The sequence below is a fragment of the Mus pahari genome, chromosome 14, assembly GCF_900095145.1.
Source record: "Mus pahari chromosome 14, PAHARI_EIJ_v1.1, whole genome shotgun sequence".
In the NCBI taxonomy this organism is placed as follows: domain Eukaryota; kingdom Metazoa; phylum Chordata; class Mammalia; order Rodentia; family Muridae; genus Mus; species Mus pahari.
Genome location: NC_034603.1, coordinates 43432329 through 43437225, shown reverse-complemented (window position 1 = coordinate 43437225; position 4897 = coordinate 43432329). Strand labels below are relative to the sequence as shown.

Here is a 4897-nt window from a genome sequence, read left to right as displayed (position 1 = left end):
GAGGCAGGTGGATTTCTGAGTTCGAGGCCAGCCTGGTCTACAAAGTGAGTTCCAGGAGAGCCAGGGCTATACAGAGAAACCCTGTCTCAAAAAAACAAAAAACCAAAAAACATAACAAAAAAACAGAGTCACCACTGCTGGCTAGATTTTTTTAAAAATTGTGTGTGTGTGTATGTATATGATGTATGCATGTAATCTTGGGACAACTTAACAGAGTCAGTTGTCTTCCAGTTTTATGTGAGCACCAGAGGTCAGATTCAGGTTTCAGGTTGCCGGGCTTGTGGGGCAAGCACTCTGCCCACTGAACAAATCCATCAGCCCAATGGCTATTTTGTTTCCATTTTTTAAAAAATCTTATTCACATTGCTGGTGTCTCTGTGTGAGGGCATTGTATCCCCTAAAACTGGAATTACAGTTGTGAACTGCCATGTGAGTACTGGGAATTGAACCTGGGTCCTTTGGAAGAACACACATAAGAGCCATCTCTCCAGCCCTGAAATGGCTATTTTTTGAAAAGTGGTTTGTGATGTAGCCAGAGTAGGCTTCAGTCTATGCTATTCCTGCCTTGGTCTCCCAATGCTGCAATTTTAAGTGGGCATCAAAGTATTCGGGATAAGACTTCTGATGAACATCAATGCCACCTAATACAGCCTTTCACAAAGAGCTGTTCCTATTCCAGCCTGTCACCGTTGATCTAATTCATGATGTTCCAGATGAAGACAGCAACTGTGAGTCAGTGTGAGCTAGGTAATCTGTTCAGCACTGCCTACTCCAGAAAGCTCCAAGGACAGTGTACAGAGGCGCTAACATGGCAAGGCAGCTGCTGCTAAGAAAATGACCCGGCATCATCCACATCATGGAGGGCCTTGCTAATGTTTTGTCATCCACAGACCAAAGTGCACCTGCCAAAATGGCTACCTGCTGCTCCGCTGAAACTGTGGCTGACAAAAAGATATGTTCATAATGTGTCACTTTTTGTTGGGGAGCATACTGTTTTGTTCTGTTGAGACAGTCTTACTATGTAGTTCAGGCTGGCATTAAATTCACAAGGAATCTTCTGCCTGTTTCCTGAGTACTGGATTAGAAACATGAGCTATCTTTTTAGATTTACTTTTAAAATATTGTTTTGAGCCAGGATCTATGTAGTCCTGGCTGGCCTGAAACTTACTATGTGACTAGGCTAACTTCAATGTCACAGAGATCCAACTGCCACCCAAGTACTGGGCCTGAAGGCATGTGCAAAGCCTAGCCTATTCTACTTATTATTTATGTCTGTGGAGGTCAGAAGTTGATTTTTTCCTCTACCTCACTGAGGCAAAGTCTCCCATATTTTTGCTGTGCCCTGTACCCCAGGCTATCTGGCTCCTGAAATCCCAGGAGCTTTTCCTATCCCTACCTCCAGGTCACTTAGGAGCTTTGTTACGTGGGTTTCAGTCACCTAACTCAGGTCACCAGGTTTGCCTGGCAAGCGCCTTTACCCACTGAGCCATCTCACTGGCTCTACATGCTATTCTTAAATGTTTTCTGAAATTAAATGTGTGTGGGCCTGTGTTTTGTTTGTGTTAGTAAGAGGGCAATTTTAAGAAGTGGATTCTCCTCTTCTACCATGTAGGTCCCAGGTATTAAACTCAGGCCATCAGGCTTGGTGACAAAAGCTTTTATTTACCTGCTGAGTTATCTCATCAGCCACATACATTATTTCTTTTTAAGTCTATTTATTTACTTATTTATTATTTATTTGTGATATAGAGTGGGGGAGGGGAAGGGGGGAGGGAAAGCATATGCTATAATACTACCTATGTGTAGGTAGTCCCAGAGGTCAAAAGCTCACCTACAGCTGGAATTACATGTGGTTGTAAGCCCCCTGTTGTGGCTGTGGGGAACAGAACTCAGGTCCTCTAGAGGAGCAGGAAACCATCTTAACTGCAGAGCCATGTCTCTGACCCCCTACGCTGATTATTCTTAATCAACATAAATGTTCAACTTTGAAATTAGGAGAAGTGGTAAAATGAAATTCTACACTCAGATTTTCACAACTCACAAAGAAGGTGTGAACACTGTGGTGCGCAAGAAACAAAGCAGCGTGTCTTAGGCATCTTTCCAAATGGATTTTATTGCAATGGGAGATGTGTTCCTATAAAAACCAGCAGCAGCAACAAAATCAAACCAGTTACAGCAAACTGCTGCAAATCATAAGGACAGTTCTGATGAGGCACTAGCATTTCCAAAGCACCTGTGTTCTAAGAAGGAAGGCAACCCCCCCACATATACTTCCCCTCACCCCCATCACCCACTGCTGGGAGGAGGGAGGAGGGCAGGGCCTGGAAGACCCAAACATACCACTATGGCAAACACCTCTGAAAGGTTAGTGCAACAAAAATTTTATTTTTATTTACTTATTTATTGTTGTTTTGAAACCAGGTTTCCCTGTGTAGCCCTGGCTGTTCTGGAACTCACTCTGTAGACCAGGCTGGCCTGGAACTTAGAGATCCACCTGCTTCCCTAGTGCTGGGATTAAAGATGTGTGTCACCACTGCCCATCATTAACAACAAAAAAAATTTTTTCTATTTTTTTTTGTTTTTTGTTTTTCGAGACAGAGTTTCTCTGTATAGCCCTGGCTGTCCTGGAACTCACTTTGTAGACCAGGCTGGCCTCGAACTCAGAAATCTGCCTGCCTCTGCCTCCCATTAACAAAAATTTTAAGACAGTTTCAGAAGCTCCTCTAGCACACAAGTAAGACATGGCTGGAGATGGTTCAGCTGTTAAGCATGTGTGCTGCTCTTGCAGAGGACGGGGTTTCCAGCAACTGAACTCTGAATTCACAAGACCCAGCACCCCACTCTGGCCTTCAAGAGCACCAGGTACAAAAGTAGTGCATCTGCATACATATATGCAAAACACATAAATCTTTTGTCTGTTTTGGGGTTTTCAAGACAGGGTTTTTCTCTGTGTAGCTCTGGCAGTCCTGGACTCACTCTGTAGACCAGGCTGGCCTGGAACTCACAGAGTTCTTTCTCCCCAATGCTGGGAATTAAAGGCATGGGTTACCACGCCTGGCACAAAGCATTTGGTTTCTTTTTTTTTTTTTAAAGCCAAAGATAAGTTGTTTCTTGTTCCAGTGCTGCTAATGCTGATGGTATAAACCAGACTCCCTGCCCTTTTCCTTTGCCTTGGCAATCCCAACTAGCAAAACACAGGCAAAGCAGCAAACAAAACCACTGACACACTTTCCCTGTAACTCATTCTTAGTTGGTGCTAACATTACAATAAACGAGGGATTCCTGGCTTGACGACCATGGGCAGTCAGATATATGGGGCAGGGAAACCTCACTGATTCAAACTCCAGAAGGGAAGAAAAGGGAAAAGAATGTACATAAGTCACAGATAAGCCCAGACCTCACCACAGCTATGCATTTGGATTCCTTCCCCCTTCCCAACCACAAATAGCCAAAGGCAGGAAGCACAAGGAGGAGAAAGGAAGGAGATACTTGGTCAGTTTAGAGGACAGAACTACAGAATTCACAGCTGTCTGGCATTGGCTATTTCCTCTACATCAAACCTGAGCAAGATTCTGAACCTAGGTCCTCACACATGCCAGGCAAGTGTCATTTTGAGACAGGTTCTTATTAAATGCTCAGACCAGCCTTGAACTTATTCTGTAGCCTAGACAAGTGATCCTCAACAGGTGATCCTCCTGCCTCAGCCTATCAAGGAGCTTGAATTATATATAGGTTACATCACTAGGCATGGCTTGAGTGTACAGTTATGAATTAACCTATCAAAAAATAAATATTAGGGGCTGTAGAGATGGCTCAGTGGTTAAGAGCACTGACTGCTCTTCAAGTCCCAGCAACCACACGGTGGCTCACAACCACCTAGGGATCTGATGCCTCTTCTGATGTGTCTGAAGACATTGACAGGGTACTCACATAAATAAATCTTTTATAAATAAATAAATAAAAGCCAGGTATGATGGTAAATGCCTATAACAACAGAATTTAGGAGGCAGAAACAGAACAAATGTCCTTATTTCCTGGCTACCCTGGTTTACAAATTGAGTTCCAGGCCAGCCAAAGCTATATAGTGAAACAAGAAACTAATTAATTAGCCAGGCGTCGGTGACGAAGGTGGATTTCTGAGTTCGAGGCCAGCCTGGTCTACAGAGTGAGTTCCAGGACAGCCAGGGCTACACAGAGAAACCGTCTCGAAAAACAAAAAAAAAAAAAAAAAAAAAAAAAAAGAAAAAAAGAAAAAAGAAAGAAAGAAAGAAAGAAACTAAATAATTAAGTAAAAATATAAATATGCAGACAACTGGGATTATTTAAGTAGGCACTTCACTGCGATTTGCAAAGTCAATTACTTTTAAGCTGTTCAGGCCTCAGGCAACAACAGTATCAGTCCCCAAAGAATTCCTAACACCTGAGGGCTCTGCACTAAAATAGGCCTCATTACTTCTGATAGATCAACAACAGCTGCTACACTAACAACCTTTCCAAAATCTCACAGCACTTCCTCTGCCCCTCTTTTACCAATTCTTTCTTCCTCCTCCATTACCTATGGCATTTACAAAAGCTGCAGAAATAAATACCCACTATTTGTCCAATACAACAGAGTAAAGGCTGCTGCCCTTCCATCCAAGAGGGATTCTGCAGACAAAGGAAGCCTGGCTGGTAATGTATGCCTATAAACCCCAGTATTTGGGAGGCAGAAGCATAAATATCAGGAGTTCGAGATCATCCTTGGTTACACAGGGGAGTTCCAAGCCAGCCTGGGCTACATGAGACCATTCCAAAAAATGTTAACAATTAAAAAGAATGAAAGCCGGGCATGGTGGCACATGCCTTTAATCCCAGTACTTGGGAGGCAGAGGCAGGCGGATTTCTGAGTTTGAGGCCA

At 43.3% G+C, this 4897-nt stretch overlaps 1 protein-coding gene across 2 annotated transcripts in view; it reads right to left on the bottom strand.

Annotated features, from left to right (window-relative positions):
• Nucleotides 1–4897, bottom strand: part of Crk (CRK proto-oncogene, adaptor protein) — a 30697-nt gene that overhangs the window by 19830 nt on the left and 5970 nt on the right. The gene's annotated exons all lie outside the window — the stretch shown is intronic.